Source organism: Ornithorhynchus anatinus, chromosome 1 (genome assembly GCF_004115215.2).
Source record: "Ornithorhynchus anatinus isolate Pmale09 chromosome 1, mOrnAna1.pri.v4, whole genome shotgun sequence".
Classification (NCBI taxonomy): domain Eukaryota; kingdom Metazoa; phylum Chordata; class Mammalia; order Monotremata; family Ornithorhynchidae; genus Ornithorhynchus; species Ornithorhynchus anatinus.
Window position 1 is genome coordinate 41,429,512 of NC_041728.1, and position 24,795 is coordinate 41,454,306.

At 46.4% G+C, this 24,795-nt stretch overlaps 1 protein-coding gene across 1 annotated transcript in view; it reads left to right on the top strand.

The window, feature by feature from the left end:
- The first annotated feature begins 10,145 nt into the window (after positions 1-10,145).
- Positions 10,146-24,795, top strand: part of NRXN3 (neurexin 3) — a 1,784,727-nt gene continuing 1,770,077 nt past the window's right edge. The window contains 1 exon segment of the mRNA XM_029059196.2: positions 10,146-10,434. The gene's annotated coding sequence lies outside the window, so the exon portion shown is untranslated.

Consider the following 24,795-nt stretch of genomic DNA (forward strand, 5'->3'; position numbering starts at 1 on the left):
CACACAACGAGTTCATTGTAACCATTAAATGGCAAAACTGAATTTGGTGCGAGGAGGAAGGAATGGATTGCAAATCGGGAGTAAAGCAATACATCCTGTGAAGCAGCGAGAATCATTTCAGATCCCGGACCTCCTGCTGAAGTGAAAAATGACGTTTATAGGAGGGACATTTAGAATTAATCCCCTGGAATGATGGTGAAGTGAATTCTTTCCAGACTCTACTGTGATTGCTCTTCCTCTTGCCCTGTCTCTCTTTATTATTGTAATAAGTTCTACCCTGCAAAGTGAATAAAGTCACCGTTCAGATAAGATCGGTTTTGTCTGGATCTGATCACAGACCGGACCATAGCTCTCAACTCACCTTGGGGAGTTAACTTCTTGGGCACAGGGATTTAAAAGTGCTGACCGGATACAACAACAACAACAACAGAAAGCATGCCAAGATAAATCAGATTCTTGCCCACTTTCTACAGCCTCGTTTCAAGATTTCCCTGGTGACTTTCACTTGGTACTATGGAATCCGTCCGCCTGAAACTGCTATAATCTCTGCGTGCTTCCATTCTTTTCCAATAGTCTCTATGTAGCTGTCCATGGTGCTTAGACGGAAAAGTGAATCGCTCAGGTAAATCCACGAGCGAAACCGTGAGAAATACCATATTCTAGTGGGGAATGCCGTATTCTTCTAAGGGAAGTCTGGACTAAAAATACTGAGGGAAGACCCATCCTAATAGTTTCATTATGGAATGGCTCTGGACTTTCTCTTCCTACTATGCTGACATGAGTTTATATATAGGTGAGAGTTTATGATAGATTGGTTTGGCCTTCTCTGGATCTAGGGAGAAAGGATTTCGATCCTGCTTGCAGCAGCAGTGGCATATGAAGCTATGTATCTTTGGAAATTTGCATTTTTAAAAAATGGTTCATGTTAAGCACTTACTATGTGCCAGGCACTGTACTAAACCCTGGGATGGGTACAAGATATTCAGATCAGATACAGTCCTTGCCTCATAGAGAACTCACAGTCTAAGTAGGAAGGAGAACACATATTGAGCTTTCATTTTACAGATGAGGTACCTGAGGCACAGGGAAGTAAAATGACTTGGCCAAGGTCATACAGAAGACAAATAGCAGAGCCTAGATTAAAGTCTAAGTCCTGTGACACCTAGGCTCATGCTCTTTCCCCTAGGCCACACTGCTTTCCAATTGCAGCATCCTGATAGCCTGAAGGGGTGCGGGAGTGCAAAACACACACCCACACACACACAGTTCTAATTTCCTCCTTTTCTAAAACACCCAAATCTCATTGCAGTGGTACAGGAGGCCACTTGTTAAGGTAGAATTTACATTGAATAGTCAGGTAAGGTGTATTTACTGCTGAAGTTTTGTTAGTAAGAGGTGAAGGAGATGGTGGTGCATGATAAAAATCTCTCTCCCCCGATTAAACTGTGAGCCCATCAATGGGCAGGTATTGCCTCTATCTGTTGCTGAATTGTACATTCCAAGCACTTAGTACAGTGCTCTGCACATAGTAAGCACTCAATAAATATTAATGAATGAATGAATAAAAAACCATGTGACTGATGACCAGAGGCCTAAGACTCCTAACTCTTAACTCCGAAGTAACATGTGGTGTCATAGCTCCTCCTCTATTACAGCTCATAATGTTATATTTCAGCTAGAGCATTGCCCAAAGCAGAGGTTGGGTCTTTAATATGATTTTCAATAATTTGTCTGTTACACCTCCTCCAACCATCTATATTTATCTCCATTATGATGGTTAACTTTCACTCTCTCAAGGCCAGTTCCTAGAGATTGTTCTGCCTCAGGCTTCCACACACCAGCTAGTTGTTAAAATTCATGGTTTGATCCTGTTTGCAACAATGATGGCAGATGGAGCTACATATCTTTGACAGTTTCTTTTTAAATGGTGTCTGTTAAATGCTTACTATGTCCTAGGCCTTGTACTAAGTCCTGAGGAGAGTATAGTATATGCAGACTGGACCCAGTTCTTGTGCACAGCTGCATCAGGACATGACACATCACTTGTGTCACATCACCTGTGAGTCTAGCCACGTTGTCTTGCTCAGAAGGTTGGAATAGAAAACAGACTCCCATTGCTCCAATCCTGGGTGACCACAAGACACCTTTGGCCATTCAGTATGGTAGTTAGCATTCCTGTTTAGAGTGGTATTTGTTAAATGCGTACAATGTATCAAGATTGTTCTTAAACATTGGGGTAGATGCAAGTTAATGAGATTGGATGCAGTCACTCTCCCACTTGGGCCACACAGTCAGACTCCGACCATCCAGACTCCCAGCCACTAGTTATGAGGAGGAAGTCTTGGTCCTGCCTTCATCATCCCTGCAGGTGAATTCCCCTCCTTGGTCTGTGGTGGAGGACAGCTATCCCCACTCTCTGGAAGAACAATTTCTGGAGGCATTTTCTGGAGTTTCCACCCTCATTTTCCTTCTCCTACTGTTGATTTTTCATAACCCCTCAATGCTCAGGACTGAAATCAGCTTCCCGCTGAGATCCGTCTCCCTCAATTTGTGCAGGGTGTCACTGTGCTGATTGCCCTGGAGATTCTGCTGTGAGAATGCCTGATGCCTGTATATGTGTGTGTGAGTGTCGGGTGGTGGGGGTGGTGCACAGAGGGGACATGCCTGGGCTGTGAGAGAGACAAAATTCTTAACCTGCTAAAAGAGGGGATGGTGGAGATATAAACTCTAGTGTGAGTAGGGAAACCAACCCTTCCCTTGTTAACTAGAATCAATCAATCAATCGATTATATTTATTGAGCACTTACTATGTGCAGAACACTCCTTTCTTCTGGAAATATTATCCAATCTTGGCTTCGCTGATACTGTCCTCTCCTGGTTTGCCTCCAATCTCTCCTGGCTGCTCCTTCTCATGCCTGAAGTTAGATTGCAGCTGAGCAGTATCCTGAGAGCATAGGCAGCAACTCTAGAGAGGGTTGCTGGAGATTGAAGGGGCAGGAACGTCTCTGTCCTCAGTCACTCTAACTGTAAAATGGGAATTAAGACTATGAGCCCAAATGGAACGTGGACCGTGTCTTAACTGTTTGCTCTCCAATGGTTTCTTCATGATTGCTTTCAAACATTCTCCTGTCTCCCTTATCGTAAAGAAAACCCTTCCCTTTACTCCATGGCTCCCTCAAGTTATCACCCCAACTCCCTCCTACTATTCTTCTGCAAACTTCCTGAGTGAGTTGTCTACATCAGCTGTCTCAAGTTCCTCTCCAATTCTCTCCTTGACCCACTCCAATCTGGCCTCTGTCCCCTTCCCTCCACAGAATCAGCCTTCTCAGAGGTCACAAATGATCTCCTTCTTGCCAGATCCAATCACCTCTGCTCCATCCTAATCCTCCTCAATCTCTCAGATGCCTTTGACACTATCAACCACCCCTTTCTCCTGGAAACATCCAACCTTGGCTTCACTGACACTGTCTTCTCCTGGTTCTTCTCCTGTCTTTCCGTCCACTCATTCTGTCTCTTTTGTGTCTTCTCTGCATCCCACCTGCCTACTGGGGCTGTCCTTCAAGGTTCATTTCTGGGTCCCTTTCTGTTCTTCATCTACACCCACTCCCTTGGAGAATTAATTCACTCCCACTGCTTCATCTACCACTTCCATGTGGATGATTCCTAAATCTACATCTTCACTCCTGATCTCTCTCCTTCTGCCTTCAAGACATCTCTACTTGGATGTCCTGCCATCACCTTAAACTTTTAACATGTCCAAAACAGAACTTCCTTCCTTCCTTCCTTCCTTCCTTCCTTCCTTCCTTCCTTCCTTCCTTCCTTCCTTCCTTCCTTCCTTCCTTCCTCCTTCCTTCCTTCCTTCCTTCCTTCCTTCCTTCCTTTCCTTCCTTCCTTCCTTCCTTCCTTCCTTCCTTCCTTCCTTCCTTCCTTCCTTCCTTCCTCCCTCCCTCCCTCCCTCCCTCCCTCCCTCCCCTCCCTCCTCCCTCCCTCCCTCCCTCCCTCCCTCCCTCCCTCCTCCCTCCCTCCCTCCCTTCCTTCCTTCCTTCCTTCCTTCCTTCCTTCCTTCCTTCCTTCCTTCCTTCCTTCCTTCCTTCCTTCCTTCCTTCCTTCCTTCCTTCCTTCCTTCCTTCCTTCCTTCCTTCCTTCCTTCCTTCCTTCCTTCCTTCCTTCCTTCCTTCCTTCCTTCCTTCCTTCCTGTGCGCAAAGCACTTGGGCGAGTACAATACAACAACAAGCAGACACATGTCCTGCCCACATAAGCTCACAGTCTAAAGGGAGAGACAAACATTATTGTACATAGATATATCAGTAAATACATAAATAAACTCCTTATCTTTCCACCCAAAACCTATCCTCCCTACAACTTTCCCATCACTGTAGACAGCACCATCATCCTTCCTGTCTCACAATCTCATAACCTTGTTGTTATCCTTGACTTCTCTCTCTTATTCAACCCACATATTTAATCCATTACTAAATTCTGTTGGTTCAACCTTCATAACCACTAAAATCCACCTTTCCTCTCCATCCAAACTGCTACCACATTAATCCAAGCTCTTTTTCTATCCCACCTTGATTACTGTATAAGCCTCTTTACTGACTTCCCTGCCTCCTGTCTCTCCTGACTCTGCTGTCAGGATCATTTTTCTACAGAAATATTTAGGACTTGCTTCCCCACTCCTTAAGAACGTCCAGTGGTTGTCCATCTACCTCCACATCAAAGAGAAACTCCTTATCATTAGCTATAAAGCACTCAATCACATTGCCCTCTTTTACCTCACCTCGCTACTCTCCTACTACAACCCAGTCCACACAGTTCACTCCTCTAATGCAATCTGTATCATTCTACCTCTGTTTCATCTATCTCATCACCAACCCCTCACCCATGTCCTGCCTCTTGCCTGGAACAGCCTCCCTTTTCATATCTGACAAACAACTATTCTTCCCCACTTACTGAAGGCATATCTCCTCCAAGAGACCTTCCCTGACTAAGCACTCATTTCCTTTTTTCCCACTCCTTTCTGCATCACCCTGACTTGCTACCTTTATTCACTCCAACCCTAGCCCCACAGCACTTATGTACATATCTATAATTTATTCATTTATATTACTGTCTGTCTCCCCCTCTAGACTGTAGACAGTAAGCTCATTGTGGGCAGGGAATGGGTCTGTTATAGTGTTGTGTTGTACTCTCCCAAGTACTTAGTACAGTGCCTTGCACACAGTAAATGCTCAATAAATATGATTGATTGATTGATTGATTGTCCAACACGATTAGTTTATATCTACCCCAGTGCTTAGTGACTGGCAGATAGTATGCACTTAACAAATGCCACTATAAAAAGAAAAAAAAATAGGAGGGTAGGGGAGCGAATATAAAGCCGTTACTAAACATAGTTTTCCAAAGTGGCCCTCGCTCCTCAAACCAGATGAAGTGCTTCTTATTTCCCTTAGAAACACTCTGAAGTTGGAGTCGGACAGATGGTCCCCTCCTCCCTTCAACTCCAGGAGCAATTTCTTGCCTTCAAGATTGGTTGTTAAAATGCTCCTCCCTGAAATTCTTGAGCAATGGTGTAGACTGTAGCTGTAGAATGTAGATTGCAAGCTACTTCTGAGCAGGGATCATGTCTACCATCTCTGTTGTATTGCATTTTCCCAAGCACCTTGTTTAGTGCTCCGCACATAGTAAGTGCTCAATAAATACCATTGATTGATTGGTGATCCATCCCGAACATCAACGTCTGAGTAGAGGACTGAGTGGACTTTATGGGGAGGCAAGCTACTAAAGTGGCTGGAGAAGGAGTGAAGTAGCATGGCCTAGAGGATAGAGCATGGGTCTGGGAGTGAGAAAGATCTCGGTTCTAATCTTGGCTCTGCTACTTATCTGCTGTGTGTTAGAGGGCAAGTGACTTTACTTCTCTCTGCCTCAGTTACCTCATCTATAAAATGGGGATTAAGACTGTGAGCCCAAAGGACTACTTCCAACTTGATTAGCTTGTATACTCCAGTGCTCGTACAGGGCCTGGCACATAGTAAGCGCTTAATAAATACCACAGTTATTATTGTTGTTATTATTATTGGTATTATTATTAAGGAGTCTGAAAGTCTGGGTCCTAGTTTTGCCTTCTCTCTGTCTTGGGAGAAATGCTTCACTTCACTGTTCCCCCATTTCCCCCTCAGTAAAATGGGAGTCATGAGCCCAGTCCCCTCCTTACCTAAAAGTGTTATTTTGCTGTGTTTATTTTAATGCCTAGATCTTGATGTTGGAGATAGGAGTTTAGTAGATGCATGAAAGTATAGATGGATAAAAATCACCAAACCGTTTATCCGTCTGAGCTCCATGTCTCAAAAGGGAATTCCCTCATCCCCCACCCCCTACTGCCTCTACCTCCCCAATCAGTTCAGCTGTTTTTGGAGTTGGAGTTAAACCCCTACAGGCATATTTTTAACCACGTCCTGTTCAAAAAGCTGTTAGCATTTGGCAATCATTCCAACTTCAGCTAGGATTCTGAGGAGGGTTTTTTTTTTCCAAACGGGTAAAACCATAGGATTTAAAAATAGTCCACTGCGTGGGTCAGAAAGAATTGTTACTGTGAATTTGGATGAGGGTGGTTTGCTCCTGACTTTGCTCCATTAATTCTGGTCTCCCCCAGGGCAGCTCAGGCTTGCCTAGAGAGCTAGGGTAGGAACTGGGGTAGGAGGTAAAGGGAGACATCGAGGTGCCTGGCTGGACCGCGCCAATGCCAGAGAGGGCATTGAGGTGGAGAATGTCAGTAGGAAGATGCTTGGCTCCCTGTCTGGGCATTCAGAGGAAGCTGTGGAAACTTTCACCAAAAGTTGTCTTCCTACCCCCACCCCCACTAAACATTTGGAAATCAATATCCATACACCCGTCAATCATCAGTATTTTTTGAGCACTTACTCTGCACTGTGCTTGGGAGAGTGGAGTTATTAAGCACAACCTCTACCCTCAAGGAGCTTACACTCTAGCTGGGGAGAATTGTAAGCAGGGAAGAACATAACTCCAAGCACCTAAAATACCACAGAGGTACCAGGGGTCAGATTTGGACCCCAAAACAGAAATAAGGGGAAGGAAAAATCTATTTTTTTCACTCTACCTCACTCCTTTCAGTATTAAAGTACAGTCACCGGCCACCACATCCAGCCCCCTGCTTTGCAGGGGCTGATGTCTCTCCAAGTTTGCCAACTCATGCTCCAACTGGCCCCATTTCTTCAGTCCTGTGGGGTCTAACCAAGGTGGCAGAGGTGTCTCAAGGCAGGGTCCAGGGAGGAGGGGTGGCCTCCTTGGTCACTTCAGGGTAGAATAAACAGGACCAGGAAGGGAGATATCAGGCAGGAGCCCTCCCCAGCAGTTTCAGAGCCCTCTACATGCCTGTGGCCACCATTTCCAGGGGGCCCACGTCAGGCTCAGGGGAGCTGACACAGACTGGAGAACTTGCTCCCAGATTTAGAAATGCTTCTGCTCTCCTGACGTTCCCATGGTGCTTTCTTCTCTCTTCCCCTTGGTTAAAAGGCACGTTTCCCTGGCAGCCAGAGCTCTGTCTCTGTAGTGCCACCTGATTCTGCTGTTCTCTCCTCAACTCGGGCAGTCTCTCTTGTCTCTGGCCTTCAGCTGGCTGTCCAGGAGATGAGACTGAAGTCCCTGGAAGCACACACCTCTGTGCGTGTGGTGAGGTGTAAGTGGCAACCACGGATTTCTGCTCTCTCTCAGTCTTCCTTAAAATGCCTCTGATTAAAGTGGCCCTGCCCCTGCTGAGACATTGTTACCACGGCACAGTGAAAATTTAATAATGTTAATTAATAAACAGTCACTTATTAATAACAGTGGAAACATCAAGTGCATGACAGGACTAGGGAAAAAAAGCAGCAAACCAATTCTAGCACATCCAATGTTCAAACTCTAAGAGGAGGAGAGAGGACAAGGTAGCTGAGTCCATGCTATTTCCCTCTGGCCCGCTTTCTAGGAGCACTGGGCAAACAGTTCAGCTCCAATATTATTCGAGGCTTAATTAAAAATAAAAAGACTTTTTGTCAATATTGCAAGTCTGCAGTCGGTCTCTTATCCCCTTAGGAAGAAAAAAAAAATCATTCTCTCTCAGTGGGTGTTAAAATTCACCCTAAACGAAAAGGAATTCCTCTCCCAAAATATTGATGATACCAGACAAAAAGTGAAATGATTCTGGCTGGTTTCACTCTTCACAGTAAGACCAGGTGGAAAGCAAATAACCAAATATGTTAATTTGATGAAACTCCTTTATTTTTCAAAAAAAATTGCATCGATCATCTCATGTTATAATATCTCGTAACATCGCTGAGAGGTTGAGAAAGGCAAGAATAATCTTCCTTTTTCAGATGAGGAAACTGAGGCAAAACAAATGTAGTCACAGCACAGCACAGTGGATAGAGCATGGGCCTGAGAGTCAGAAGATTATGGGTTCTAATGCCAGCTCCACCACTTGTCTCTTGTGTGACCTTTGTCAAGTCTCTTCACTTCTCTATGTCTCAGTTCCCTCGTCTGTAAATTGGGTATTGAGACCGTGAGCCCCACATGGGACAGGGACTATGTCCAACCCGATTTGCTTGCATCCACCCCAGCACTTAGTACGGTGCCTGGCACATAGTAAACACTTAAATACCATCTTTGTTCTATTGAGGGCCTACTGGGGACAATACACTATGCTAAGTGCTTGGGAAAGTTCAACAGACAGAAGAGATACCTTCTCTCTGAACAAGGAACTTACACTCTAATGGGGGAGACAGGCATATGTGGGCATATTTTCTCTGCTGTGGGGTCCACCAACATCTTCCTAATAAGATATAACTGGGAATCCACAGGAGGTCATGTGTTTCATTACTTGCAGGGTATTTTCCTAGAGTTCTTACAAAGGAATCTCTCATTATGGTGAATACTAATGTTGATAATAATTTTGAGCTGGTCTTTTTGTGGCCCATTTACTTGGTTCTGCGGAAAATACTGTTTCTGTCTTTTGGGCAGGGGTCCATACTAGAATCAGATGAAACCTGCAGATCTGGGGACAGGGTGGGAGGGGACAAGGAGAGAGACAGTGAAAGGAAGAAGGGTAGTGTCATGGCCTTTAACAACGAATGGCCAGAGCTTCTGAGTTGTGTCCTGCTGTCTTTGTCCAGGGTGGCTCGAGGCTAGCTTCCTAGGGAAGGAGAACTTTGAGAAAGGGCTCAAAGTGGGGAGGGGGATGGCTCGTTGGGGTATTCGGTGGGAGGTGGTCTAGCTATTTGTAGGGTGTGGATGAATGGCTAGGTTGGGAGAACAGACCTGGGAGGACAAAAATCCTGCATAGGCCCCATGAACCTTTGAGCCTTAGGAGATGATCTGTGGCTGATCCTGGAAAAAGGTGGAAGGAGAACAAGGCTGACTTCCCATCATCCCTCAGTGGGCATCGTGATGTTTTACTGATGTAGGGAGTCGGCAAAGCCCAGGAGCAGGGAAAGATCGGCCTCATTGGTCATATCCCTCACCACCCTGCGAGTGGCCTCGATGTGGGAGAAGTTCTGGCAAAGTTTGCGAATGTTTTGCCGAGCAGAGGGAGTGCATCGAGACCACTGGGAATGGGAGGGGAGGGGCAGGAGGGTCTGTGTCTGGGCTGCATTAGGGGCAAGTCAGGGTGACATAACACCTGGACTCTCATTTGGATTTAAAGGATTCCCTGGGTCTCTGGGAGTTTGGGTAGAAAGCGGATAAAGGCCAACCCCTAATCAAGCTGAACGTGGAGTCTCCTCGCAAGAAAAATAATAAGCTAAACCCTCTGCAGTTTACAGCTCAGCATAAATGAAGGCTTTTCACTTTGATTTCAGAAATAAAAAGGAAAAATCCTTTTCCTTTTAATTTTAAGCAAGTAGCCTTTCTCTCAGGCTGGGGAGAACTGGACCAGAGAGCACCTGCCTCTTAGTTACCCGGAGCTGGAGGATGTTCCGGGATTACATCTTCTCAGCTGTTTGCAAAACAGCCGGGGGAGGAGGTGAAACCCAGAACCCCCTCAGCCGGGCTGTCTCTTTAAATGGAGGGGTCTGTGGCGGGGGTGGGGCGGGGCCAGCCCTGGAGTGCGTGAAATTCCTGGGCTCCTCTGACAGTCTCAGGCAGGGAGCTGGGCTCTACACATCTCCTTTCGCATGCAACTCACTGAGAGGGCGAGGCGAGCCACAACTCCCCTCTCCGCCTGCATCTCCAGACACAGAGGACCGGCTTTTCGCACCTCCTGCATCCCCTCCCTCCTCTCCATCACTCCCTCCCAGGGAGAGAGGGAGGCAGAGCCAACCAGCCAGCCACGGGGATCTTAACCTTCCCAAAGAGGGAACACACACTGCAAACTCAGTTGATTAAACAGCAAACAAACAAACAAACAAACCGTCCAAAACAGCCTCTGTTCCACGGGAAAGGTAAGACTTGGTCGGGAAAGGAAGGCAGGCTAGAGGATGCTAAACCTACCTGGTCGCCGGTGTATCCCCGGGACTAAGGCGGTTCGCGAAACGGTAGAAGTTTTCAGATGGGAGCTTCCCAGATGAGGTTGATTTATTTATTTATTTTTTCCTATCCGCCCCGCCATCCCTTTCTATTTTAGAACCTGACACTCCGATCGCTGACAGATCATGATTGGGTCGGTTGGGTGGGGCGGGGTGGGGTGGGGGGGAGAAGGGGTTTGGGGGCGCTCCTTCTCTGAGTTTTTTTCTTAGAAGTTCCAACACCCAGCCTCTGAAAAAGTTAAAAAAAAATAAGAATTAAAGAACTTTGCCCCTGGGCGTGAATGGTTCGTTTCGGGGAAAATGCCCCGTTGCCTGGAAGACACTTTTTAGCTGCTTTATTTCTACTTTATTCTCCTTGGTGGGGGCGGTGGATATGGGAGAGGATGAGGATAAGGGAGAGGCCCCTGCTCCGCCCAGGAGAGACAAGGAGACCGAATGAAATGATGTCAGGGTTTTCCCCCTTTGCCCCGGAGTCAAACTGTGGGCGGAGGGATCTGAGTTTGTTTGGGGGATTTTAGTTGGGTTGTCAATAGTGGGAGCCCGGAGGAGAAAACGGGGTTGGGGAGGGAGTTTTCTGGGGTGTGGAGGGTGTGCGGTGTGCCTGTGTGTGTGTATCGGTTACAGGGGATCCATCTCTCTCTCTGCCTTCCATTTGTTTATATTAATGATTTAGTAGCAGGCTTGCCTGAAAACTTCCACTGTGAGTGAAGGCGGTAGGTTTCCAGACTCTGAGTGACCTTAAAGGCTGGTTCTATGCTTTGCTTTTTCAAGACTCAATTGTGTTCTACCTCAGTTTGGAATCCTTTTTCCTTCCTTCTTTTTCTTAAAATACCACGGAATTTAACTGTCTTTCTAATGCCCCCTAATAATGCCATCTAATAATGATGCTGATTTAAAAAAAAATCTGTCCTAGCAGGACAGTGATGTAATACTTACCCACAGGCTCTGGTCCTTTGCAGGTGACTCCTTTCATGATTTCACTTCTTTTCTTAAAAAAAAAAATCTCCATAAATATCTCCTCTTTTTAATTACATTGAAGGCACGTTTTCATGAAGGGAGATTTCTGTTGTCTCTAATTTGGGGGCTGAGGATACAGGACATCTTTTTTTACAAAAAAAAAAAAGTCAAGAGATTCAGGAGACATAAGGAAAGCCAAAGAAAGAGAACTGGATTGAGCCAGGAAATCCCTTTCTCTGTCCCTTGATTCAATTATTCCAGGCGCTGGGACAATAGTTTTGCCTTTTGACTAGCCACCACCCAAACCTTCTCCTATCCTCCGCTCCATAAGCGATCCTCGTGTGGTGGTCAGCTCGCTAGGAAGAGAAAGCCACAACCGTGTCACAACACCTAGACAACAAAATATTGTGGGGCTGGGACTACTGTACGCCTTTGGGGTTATGGTTCCTGTTGAAATTTTAGAATTTCTGGCTCCCATCTCCTCGATGGTGGTCTTGGTTTTAGGGGGTAGGGGAAGGAGAATTTGCCCTCTATGAATTAGCAGAGTGGCCAGAGGCTGTTCTTGTTGAACGGAGTGTTCTGCGTCTCGCCACTCAAGTGAAAATGGTCCGTGTGGTTCCGATTGGCAAGTTACCGAAAGGCTATTTGGCCGAGGAGGAGGATGGAGGGGAGGAAAGCGGGGAGGATCATATTTTCTGTTCTTAATCTTAATCTGCTCAAGCAGTTGTGGGGCGAATGGTGTTTCGTTAGGGTCTTGGTCATGTTGAGACGTTCCTATTGTTTGCCATTTTTGAGGGGTAATGACCTTTGCCCATTTTATGTAAAGTGGGGTTCGTTCTGAGAGCCAGGCTCTTTCTGGAAGAGGGGAGAAAGGCTGGGTTTACGGTGTAAAAACCAACCGGACGGTGCGAGTATGATTCTGGAGCTTTCGGGCACCTTCCAGTGAATTAAAAAAAAAAAAATTTGCGTCTTCAGGAGGGGGCCAAAAATTAAAATGGATATCTGATAGCAAGAGACGTTTGCCTTTCGGGCTTCCAGTCTCTTCCAGTATTGGTAGGTATGGGACTGTGTGGTGGCCTTCTTTTTTAAAAACAAAAAAAAAACCCAAAACCCTCCCCAAACCCCAAAACACTGTGTTTCCACTGAACGTGTTGATGTGCTGCTTATGTAAGAGGAAGAATGAATTGAAGCGGATTAGTGTTTGGGATTTTTTAGATCAGCTACCTAGATTGGATTGTGGTGGTGTGCGTTGATTTTTTTTTTTTTTTTTGTCTTTGGACGATCGAGGACAAGATGACTGTGGGGAGAAAGGTGGATGGGGGAGGCTTGGGGGAAGCTGGCAGGGGACAGAGATGATGTGGGAAGCCGTTGATTCGTATAATATGTTCACCGCATCCTATTTTTTTAATAATCCATTATCTCTAAAACCACATTATTCTTCAAATTGGCCTCTTTTTTTTTTAAAAAAAGTGGGAGGGGTTAATTTTAGTGAGGGGGGTTTGGGCTGGTTGTCATTAATGCACTGCTGCAAAACTGAGATACAGAAATCCATCCGCACCAGTGTTCGGGGCGGGGGGAGGCAAGAGAGAGATGGGGGATGGATTGTCAATCTTCGATGAACTGCGCGAAGGTGTTGGCATTTTGGTATTTTTGTGTGTGTATGCATGTATGCATGTGTTTTTTTTTTTTCCCCTGTTTCCCCCACCCGCAATTTTCCCCGCCCCACTGCCTTTCCCTCGCCGCTCCCCTTCCTCCCCCCTTGCAACCCCTTAAGGCTTCTCATCCCTTGATGAGAAAATTCTGTTTCCTACTGATGGCTCTGCGGCTTTCTCGCCACACAACAGTGGCATGACGGCCTTTACTACATACCATGCAGATGCAGCCTCTTGAGGGGAGGGTAAAACCGGCACACATGCCTACACACGCACACATGCATGGGCCAACCAGGGCTTTATTTCACTTCTCCCCCACCCGCACCCCCTGGCTGAATTTCTTTTTGTTAGCGAACGGGAGATGCAGCAAATGCTAGAGGCACGTCCGTCCGATACACCAACCCGTCTTCTCTTCCTCATCGTCGTCCTCCTCCTCGCCATTATCTCTTCCTGAATGCTGTGTCGCACTTCATGGGATTAGTATGTTGGAGGGTATTTGGGAGGGAGTGTGATGGGGGCTTTTGTGAAAAGGAGATGGAAATGGGAGCAGATGACATTAATGACTTTTTTTAGGGAGGGGGCGGCAAATGAGTACTCGGAGATAATGATCCAGCTTTAACCATCCGTGAAATATGTGTTTGCGACATGCTGGAGAAGGTTACTCCAGGGAAGCATGGGCAGAGGTTCCTCTTGGGAGAATGTTGCCTGCACACCGGAGAGACACACACACGTGCACATGTGAAGAAGGCACACAGCCCAGATCAGTCGGTGGGTAGCGTTGAGCTGAAGGGCTTTGCAGGAATGACCAAATAGGTTTGCGGGACTGGTTGGGAGCATTGACCGCTGTCTTTCTCCAACCCATATTGATCTTTGTTTGCAAATAAAAATTTTTTAATGAGGGTTTTTTTTTTAAATATCGTGGTGCATTTTTAGAGGGACTGGGGGAGGGAGGCTTATGTGAATAAAAATGTGTGCGTGTGATTTGTTAAAATTTTGTCATTTAATTGGACATTGTGGAATTGTCATCATTTTATGTGGTGTTTGAGATGGAGCATGGTGCTGTATTTATGTGTGTGTGTGAGTGAGTCCGGAGAGACGCAGTGTATGGAGAGGAAAATTTACCGTCCCCTATTAGGGCATGTGGAGGCTGGGTAGGAGGGAAGGTAGGAAAGAAGGGGGAGACTGGTTTTTCCAAGCCAATGAGGGGAAAATGGGGAGATTCACTCTCTAACAGTAAAGCCAAGCATGTAATACCTCCTTCTTCCAAGTGAGCCCGTGGGTGGATGTGCTCCCAGGAGGGTGGTGGGTGTGCAGAGACCCAAGGGGGAGGTGGGGAGAGGCTAAGCTGGAGGGATGGAACTGAGGGTTTTTCCAGCTAGCCAGTCAGCCACCCACCCATCCATCTACCCACGGGCTTTTCCAAGAGAACGATGCTTCTACAGTCCATGCACTGCTCCTTGCACAGACTCAGTTGTCAGTTGTCACGACTCCGTTCAGGGCTGCAGCAGGAGCCAGCCAGCATCCCTCTGGTCTGACCAGCTTGTCCTACTCGTCCAATGGCCCCTTCTCAGGCGCTCTCCTGGATCCCGGCTGGTCCAATCGCTGGACGCCATTTTCATTTCTCCTTCAGTTGAAAGGTGTTTCTTCTCCTGTCTTGAACCTGAATAAAATTAAATCCTGTTGGTTTCTGATTTTCTTTTCTTTTTTTTTTTAAATACAGTTGGTGGTTAGATCTTTAGATTCCTCCCCACCCTTCCTCAAGGGCTGACCTTGAGAGGAGAGATGGAGGGAAGAAATCTAGGTCTGATTGTACCACAGTCGGAGAGGAAGTGGGAGACCACAGTGGGACTTTCTAAAGGGAAATCGGTAGCAATTCAATGATGTTTCTACCCTTTCCCTTCTTTCCTTTCCACCCTTTCTTCCCTCTCCACCCTTTCTCCCTACTGTCCCCTCCCTCAATGCCACTGGCTGATTGTATCGGGTCATCCTGACAGGCGGAAAAATTTTCCATCCACCAGTGAATTTCTCCCAGTCTGGGACCCAGCTAGAGCTTTGGCATGGACTCTCATCTGGAGCAGCCCCTTGGAGATTTTCCCCCAGCCCCAAACACCCACACCGGCATGCACATATACAAGGAGGGGGAGAGAAAGAGAGAGAGAGAAAGACAAATGCACAGAAGGACATACCTGCTCAGTAAATAGCTGTCGCGCTGCAGGTCTGACCCTTGAGAACCAGTCATGGCTGCTATGCAGAAGAAATTAATGCGGTGGTTGGCTAGCTAAGCAACAGGCTGGGGTAGCAGGAATGACCCTGGGGCTTGACTAGTCCAGTAAGGGGCTCCAGCTCAGGCTGGAAATTCTCCTTGTCATTCTTCCTCCTCCTCATTTTCCTTCTCCGGCCACTGCCTGAGGAAAAAAGAGCCATGCTTCCAGAGAGATGGGGCAGAGTAATGGGACAGGGAAATGGGAACTTTTGGCTGGGGTCGGATACAATCAGCTCTTCCCCATAATTGCCTACGATCACTCCTCCGGCCCCTTCCTGCGGCCTTTGCCCCAAAGTACATCTCTCAGGCTCAGGTCAGCTGGTGGCCTGGCTTAGGCTTTCTGTCTGGCTTCGGCTTTATCTGAGAGCTGTGGGCTTTTCTTCTTGCCTGCAGGGATCGGGCCTCTATGAGGTAGGAGCTCAGCAGGGAGAAGGCTAGTGAGCTGAGGTGGAGGACTTCCAGGACTAACTTGTTTGGGACCACATTTGGACTCTGCCTTTAGGGACTGAAATGGTTTGGTGCCTGGTGTCTCATGAAACCTGACCTAGGTCTTCTTCTAAATGAGAAGAACTTTAGGGAAGAGGAAAAGGAAATGTATGTTCTCTGCTCCTCATGTCCTTTTGGGCTGTCAGGATGCAAGACGGTAAGAGGTCTTATAAGGTATGGAATCTTTGAGCTCCAATTCTTGGATTCCTCCTGTTTGCCCCGAGAAAAGTTCGACTCGAACTCTCCGTGTTTGGAGGGAGGGAAATTCCAACTAGAAACTTAGACCTGGAGTTGAGTGATGAGGAAGATCTTTGCCCTAAGACCTGAGGGGCTGTGACTTTTTCCTCCCGCTCAGGGTCTTTCAGAGAGCTGTGAAGTCTTCACATATGGGAGGTTTTGGAGGGGGCTCTGGAGCAATCTTTTTGGCACTCCCTCTCTTCCTCTCTCCACTGTTGGGATTGGTGCCTTCCAACTCACATTCACTCCAGCGGTCGTTTTGGATTGTTAATCTGCCAGAGTCGCTCTTGATCCAGCTTCTGCCATTGTTTCATATGGCAGGAACTAATTAAGCCTGGGAGAAGAGTTACCTGTCCCAGCAGTTGGGAGGGTCTCCTTCAGAGGGTCTCTGGTCTGCCAATGCATCCTTGGCTCCTCCTCCTTACGTCACGGCCCTTCCCTCAGTTGATCTATTCTATTTATTGAGCACTTCTTGTGTGCAGAGTGCTGTATTAAGCCCTTGGGAGAGGACAGTACAGTCAGTAGACAAGATCCCTGCCTTCTAGGGACAGACTAGGCTGGCTGGAGTTGGATATGGAGGATTTGATCCCATTTGGTTTCAGGAAAGCAATCTGGTGGAGAAATCACGGGCCTGGGAGTCAGAGGACGTAGGTTCTAATCCCATCTACTGTGTGACCTTGAGCAAGTCAGTTCACTTCTCTATGCCTCTGTTACCTCATCTGTAAAATGAGGATTAAGACTGTGAGCCCCATGTGGGACAGGCACTGTGTCTAACCTGATTACCTTTTATCTACCTCAGTGATTAGAACAGTGTTTGGCACCTAGTAAGCGCTCAATAGATATCATTACTATTATTATTATTGTTATTTGAGTGCTGGCTCTGCATCAGTCCAGCCTGCCCTTCCTTAGGCTGGGGCCGGGGACTCTGGGGCAAGATGGAATAATGACTCCTGCATGAAGGAGCAGGACATTATAAAGGGGCTGCATGAAGAGAGATCTGCTGAGGGAGTGGTATATGCCCCTTCTTTTCCCTGAAGGACTCAAGGCTCAGTGGGGAAGCAGTTTTATGTTGTGGAAGAGCCCTTGTCTGGGCCTGGGTTAATGTCTGTGCTCTGCCACCGGCCTACGCTTTGACTGTGGGCAAGTCACTTAAACTCACTGTACCTTAGCTTCCTCACCTGTAAAACGGGGATAATCTGCCTTCCTTACCAAACTCTCAGGGTTGGTGTGAGGGCAAAACTGAGCTAAATTGGATGAGAGCCCTTTAGGAGTACAACCACTATACAAAGACCAAGGTATTATTTTTATTACTGTCTTAGCATCTTTCCCTCTTTTCAGCACCCACTCACTAAAACTCCTACTCTTTTCATATTTTCTTTCTTCTCGGAAGGGTTTGTCCTGAGGGCTCAGGGAGTCTTAAAAGACAGAGGAGGGTGGGGTCTAAGAAGCAGGTAGGCTAGTTTTGGAGAACTCTTCAAGTAGCTGAAGAGGAAGGGATGCCCTTAGGGGAGATGCCCTGCATGAATTTTCAAAGGATTGTAAATGAGAAGGGACAAGAGGTCATCTTGTTTAATCTTCAGCCTCCAAGCAGTCAGATGGATATCTATCTTATTCTTCTACCTCTACTGTAACCTCCTCAAGGACAGAAACTGTGTTTTATCCCTAATGTACAGTGCTTTGCACATAATAGATCCTCAATAAATATTGATCATTGCCTCAAGGCCTCAACTCACTTTGGCCACTCATTCTGTATTCTCTTTTCCCAACCCACATGTAGTATTGGAAGGAATGATCACTGTCATCATCATCATCATCATCAGTGGGATTTATTGAGCGCTTACTATGTGCAGAGCACTGTATTAAGTGCTTGGGAGAGCATAATAAAGCAGAGTTGCAGACACATTCCCTGGCCACAGTGAGCTTGCAGTCTGGAGGGTGGGACGGGACAGACATAAATATGAATAAATAATTTATAATATATAATTTGAAGATATGCACATATGTGCTATGGGGTTGAGGATGGGGCAAATATGAAAAGCCCAAAGGTCACATATTCAAGTGACTAGAAGATCCAGAAGGAAGAGATTGCTTGGGAAAAGGGGTCTTCATTGGGGAAGGCCTCTTGGAGGACATAATAATAATTTTTCACTTGTTAAGGGCTTAATATGTGCCAAGCGCTGTTCTAAGTGCTGGGGTAGATACAACTCAATCAGGTTGGACACAGTCCCTGTCCCAAGTGGGCTTCACACTTTTAATCCCCATTTTACAGATTAGGTAACTGAGGCCCAGAGAAGTTAAGTGACTTGTTCAAGGTAACCAGCAGACAAATGTCAGAGCTGGGATTAGAACCCAGGTCCTTCTCACTCCCAAGCCCCTGCTCTATCTACTAAGCCATGCTGCTTCTATGTTACCTTGATAATGCTTTGAAGGGAGAGAGAGTGGTGGTCTGGTATATATGGAGGGGGAGGGAGTTCCAGGCTAGGAGGAGGACATGGGGGAAAGGGGTCTATGGCAAGATAGATGAGAGCGAGGCATGGTGAGTAAGCTGGTGCTGGAAGAGCCAAGTGGGCTCCTGAGGTCCTACCCTTTTCTCCTCTGCGTGAGTGTGTATTTGAGACTCAAGTGGAGAAAGGAACAGGAGGCTCAGGTGAGGGAAAGTGTTCTGTAGGGCCCTGAGATGCTGTATTTCAGTGGCTGTAGGCCTCCATGCCGGTCGAGTCAGAAGGGGAATGGATAGGGAATGGGTTGAGGGGGTGTTGCCTGGAGGAAGGACTGCGTGCCCCCACCATCGAGCAGAGATGTATTAGCTTCATTGTAGCCCCATTGAAGACTGTTTATTTTTCCAATAATGTGTTAATTAAACATTGATTTCAGGGTGGGGGAAAGGGAATTGAATTTCAGAGCTAAGTGGACTGAGGCGAATGGAGAGCAGGTGAGCTGGGCATTTGGGCTGGGGAGGGGTTGTCTAGTGTTAACATTCCTGAGAGGTGCCTGGGGCGGGGGTGGAGGGAAGGGAAGGACTGCAGCTTGCCTCTGTCTTGTATATTTGCTCCTAGGAACGGTCTGAATAGACTTTTTTTAAGCCTTGGCAAAATCTAAGTTCCTTCCCACCTCATCTCTACAGTGAGGAAACTACAGGAGCTTACTGGGGAGACGGTGACTCCCTGGGATCTGCAGGAGGCCCTGTGCTGTTATGGGAAAACTTGGATTAATTTAAAGGAAAGAACAAAACCTCCCTTCTTCACCCTGCACCACCACCCAAAAGCACCCCCATAGAAAGGGAAATGGCCATAAAAGATTATTGATTTACAACCTCCTGGGAATCATGGGACCTGGGATCTAATCCCACTCCACTATTTTCCTGCTTTGTGACCTAGAGTAAATCACATAACTTCTCTGTTGCTCAGTTTTCTCATGGAGATGAAATACCTATTCCCCTAGAATTTGATCCCCATGTGGATGGGGCAGTCACTCATCTTGTTATCTTGTCTACTCCAGTCCTTAATACAGCACTTGGCAGATAGGAGGTGCTTAACAAGTGTAACAATTAGCTGTAGTGTTCTTTGGATGGAGGTAGAGCTGAAGAGAAGTGCTGGTTCAGCCGCTGACAATCTTCTTGCCACCTGGGCGTTGGACCACTTTTTCTTCTCCTTTTCTCTGCTGATGGATCTCACCCAGTCTTGGCTGGTGCTGGAGCGGTAGATGGGGAAGAGAACATTTTGGTCTCCCGAGTTCATTCAGTTCTTCCGGGAAGGAGTAGGTTGGATTGAAAGAAGAGTTGGTCTGGAGGCAGGGGGTTAGGCTAGATGACCTCTAGAAGTCCCTTTCAGCTTTATAGTTCAAGAAAAGAGGAAGCTAGCAGTGAAAGTTAAGAAGTTTTCAGTTGCACATAATAATAATAATTACGGTATTTATGAAGGGCTTTCTATGTGCCTAGCACAGTGTTTAGTGTTGGAGTAATTATGAAATAATCAGATTGGACACATTCCCTGTCCCACATAGGTATCTCAGTCTGAGAGACAGAGAAAAAACTATTGAATCCCCATTTTAATAATAATAATAATTGTGATATTTGTTAAACACTTACTATTTGGTAGGTGCTTTACTAAGTGCGGGGATGGATACAAGCAACTCGATTGGACATGGTCCCTGTGCCATGTGGGGCTCACGGTCTCAATCCTCATATTACAGATGAGGTAACTAAGGCACAGAAAAGTGGAGTGACTTGTCCAAGGTCACATAGCAGACAAGTGGAGGAGCTGGGATCAGAACCCAAGACCTTCTGACTCCCAGGCCCGTGCTCTATCCACCACACCATGCTGCTTTTACAGATGAGGAAACTGAAGCTTGGAGAAGTGAAGTAACTTGCCCAAGGTCACACAGCAGGCAAGTCACAGAGCTGGGATTAGAACCCAGGCTCCTGACTCTCAAACCTGTTTTCTTTCCACTAGGATTCCCTGCTTTTTGTGGGGTGGGGGTGAGAGTAGCAACAGAATCATGCATCATCCTCTCCCTGATCTCCATCAAGGCCCACGTGTCTCAGGCAGTCTCCAGTACCAATGGTCCTGGTCTGAACCCAAGGGATAGGCAGACTGGCTCTTCCTTTACAACTTCTGTTCCCAAGCTGGCAGAAATCAGCCACAGACGTTCTGTTCTCTTGATGATTTAAAGGCCCGTCTACAACCTGTTGTGCTCTTGTCCTCTCCCAGAGCCAGTCTGGGGGATGTGAATGATTTCTCCCCATAGGATGTCAGCTGGTTAGGTTTCTGCAAGGGGTGGGGTGGGACCGCTGGAGCCCTCGATTGGATTGGCATACGTAAGCACCTATTTGGCGCCAGGGCTGGTTGCTGGGGATTTCGGCTCCTGTGTATCTACAAATGGCTTTACTGGCAGCGGCCCTGGCCCCTTCTACAGGGGAGCCCAGCAGCTGGATAGATGTCCAGAGCCCCACACAGCCTCTTTAGAAAAGCAAACTTGCACCTCTCTCTTTCTGCCTTTGATTTTTCCCCTATTGCTAATTAGTGAGATATGTGTTAAGGCTCAGAATGAAGCAGCGATTCTTGCAACTCCTCCCCAGAAATAGAATAAGAGTGTAAAGGGGTACTGGTCTGTGAGTTGAGTGTTCCATAGCCAGGACTTGGGAGTGATCAGCAGCAAGGGCAAGGTGAAGGTGTAGAGAGCTCAGCTGGGAGGTGAGGAGAGAGAGAGAGAGAGAGAGATGTGGCTTATTCTTGGGATGAAAAGTTCTTGGTTCTAAGCCACAGTGGAGAAGGAAGAGATGGTTTAATGGGATTTTGATAAAATATTAAATTCTCTTCAAGGTTTTTGTGCCAGGATGAGGCAGTCACTCCCTTTTAGACAATCTCTCATTCTCACACAGCTTTCTACCACTGGTGCATCCATCTCGGACGGCTCTGACTTCCCTACTTGGGAGAGGGAGGGTGTATGTTGTGCCTCTAAAAAACGCAGGCTCCATCTCGTTTTAACTTAATTCCTCCAGGTTATATTGCATTGGGATGGGAAGTGGTGAATATAATTGGGGGTGAGGATGTGTTTTGGGCCACATAAATTATTGTCTCATGAAGACCCAGAGCACCTCCCCTGACCCAAGACCAGGGCCTGGGAATAATGGCAGCTTCCAGAGGTCTGATTCAGGTGAGGTCAAATACTCTGAAACCAAGACTGGTGTCTCTTGATTACTGAATAAATTAATCAATCATTTTTATTAAACATTTACTGTGTGCAGAACACTGTACTAAGTGCTTGGGAGAGTACAATAAAATAAAGTTGGTAGACACATTCCCTACCCAAAATGAGTTTATAGTCTAGAGGAGGATAGAGACATTCATATAAGTACATTAATTACATTAGGGCTAATAATAATAATTGTGGTATTTGTTAAGGGCTTATCATGTGCCAGGGACTGTTCTAGACATTGAGGTGGGTACAAGGTAATTATGTGGGACACAGTCCATGTCACACATGAGATTCACAGCCTTAATCCCCATTTTACAGATTAGGTAATTGAGGCACAGAAAAGTTAAAGTGACTTTCCCCAGGTCACACAGCAGGCAAACGATGGAGCTGGGGTTAGAACCCAGTTCCTTCTGACTCCTAAGCCTATGCTCTGTCCACTAGGCCAGTTCTGATAATGATTTACCATCATCATTGGAATTTATTGAGTGCTTACTTTGTGCAGAGCACTGTGCTAGGCACTCGGAGACTACAGCGCAACAGAGTTGGTAGACACGTTCCCTGTCCACATTGAGCTTACAGTCTAGATGGGGAGACATATATGAATATAAATAAATGATTTATAATATATACTTAAAGATATGTACATAAGTGCTATGGGGTTGAGGATGGGGTGATTATCAAATGCCCAAAGATCACAGATAATACTAATAATAATAATTTTGGCATTTGTTAAGCGCTTACTATGTGCCAAGCACTGTTCTAAGAACTGGGGAGGATATGAAGTAATCAGGTTGTCTCACGAGAGGTTCACAGCCTTAATCCTCATTTTACAGATGAGGTAACTGAGGCACAGAGTAGTTAAGTAATTTGCCCAAAGTCACCCAGCTGAGAACTGGCGGAACCAGGATTAGAACTCACAGCCTCTGACTCCCATGTCCTTGCTCTTTCGGCTAAGCCATGCTGCTTTTCAAGATAAGATGACATGTAAGAGAGAGGAAGACAGGGAAAAGAGGGTTTAATTGAGGAAGGCCTCTTGGAGAAGATGTGACCTTAATAAGGCTTTGATTTAGGATGGAAAGAGGGTTTCATCAGCCCTTCCACAGAGTTGTCCCCTCTGAGAGAACAGTGGAATCTTATCAGAACTCATAGAATGGGAGAAAAAGTGGCAGAGAGGAGTGAAAGCAGAAAGTCTATCTGGGAGTTGAAGCACTCTATTTAGTATGGGAGCAAGCCAGTCTACAAAACAAAAGAATCCTGGGGATGATTCAGTCAGTAGTATTTACTGAGCACTTTCTGTGTGCAGAGCACTGTACTAAGCACTTGGGAAAGTACACTACAACAATGTAACACACGTTCCCACTCCTCCTCTTGACAGGCCCCTGAAAGGTTGCTTTTTGGATAGTTTGAGGTGGGGGAAATGAGTCAGTTGGGGAGGGAGTGTGGTGAAATTGGGTCTACTCTATATTTTCCCAAGTGCTTAGTACAGTGCTCTGTACTCAGTAAATGCCATTGATGGATACTGCAGGGTTACCTCTGGATCCGGTCTTAGGAAGCACTGGACTATAGGAAGGTGCTGGATAAATTGCGATATTTGCATCTTTCAAGTCTGGGATGAGGGCCAGAACTGTCCCATAATAAAAAAGCTAGAAGCCAGGTCAGACAGAGATGCATGAACCAACTAGATCTAACTGGGGTTACCTGGTTGCTTGGGTATACTTAGTAAGTCAAGCTGAGCAGGAGAGCAGTGTGGCCTAGTGGAATAGCATGGGTTGGGGGGACAGGGAGGGCAGAGGACCTGGGTTCTAATCCTGGATCTGCCATTTGTCTGCTTGTAACATTGGTTAAGTCTGTGCCTCTGTTTCCTCATCTGGAGAGAGTATGTTAGTTCAGTAGGCACAACCCTTGTAAATTACCAATAGAAGGAATCAATAGGGTATAAAGAGGTGCAGAAGTATAACCGGCTTGGGGATGGTGGGATTTCAATTCCTGTTCTCCCTCTTTCTTAGACTGAGAGCCTCACGTGTGACAGGAACTGTGTCCAATCCACTTAACCTCTATCTACTCCAGTGCTTAGTACCATGTTTGGCATATTGTAAGCACTTATTATTATTATTACTGTTATTTATAGTAACCAAGAGCAAAACCATGGAGGTCAGGGGTGGGAAGAAAGTTGGGGAGCAGGCTCAGTCTTTGTATCTCCTCTCCCCCACCCGCAGAAAGCCTTGTGATTTCTCAGTCAGAACCCTAGGTCCTGAGACCTGGTTCCTGCTTTATGGATTTTCTTTTCTCTTTTTCTTTTGTCCAGCATATTCATGGGCGATCTGAGAGGAATAGGTTTGATTGACAGGTTCTGAGCAGCATGACCATTTCTGAAAGGATCAAATGGGTTCAGAATCGCTACTATAGCTTCTGTTTGGAGTTAGCTGTTCCAGGCTGGGTCACAGTATGCTGGCGGTTGTGTTGGGAAAGTAATATGGGTGAGTCTCTTGATGTTCACCAAGAAGTCCTTTTATTTATATTCCTGGGAAGAGGAGTGGGACACAATTTTCACCTGGACCTTGTGCCTGCCTCTGTCCTGGAACGCCCTCCCTCTTCGTATCCGAGAGACAATTGCTGTGTCCCTGTCAAAGTCTTACTGAAGGCACATCTCCTCCAAAAGGTCTTCCTGACTAAGCCCTCCTTTCCTCTTCTCCCACTTCCTTCTGCATCACCCTGACTTGCTTCCTTTTATTCATTCCCCCTCCCTGCCCCACGGCACTTATGTACATATTTGCCATTTTTTAAAAATTTACATTAATCTCTATCTCCCCTGAGACCATAAGCTCATTGTGGTCAGGAAATGTGTCTGTTTTTTGTTATATCATACTCTCCCAAATGCTTAGTACAGTGCTTTTCACAGAGTAAGTACTCAATAAATATGATCGAATGGATGAATGAATAAATGAATGACCTGGTGTGTGGCTAGGCTCATGCAACCTGAATCTG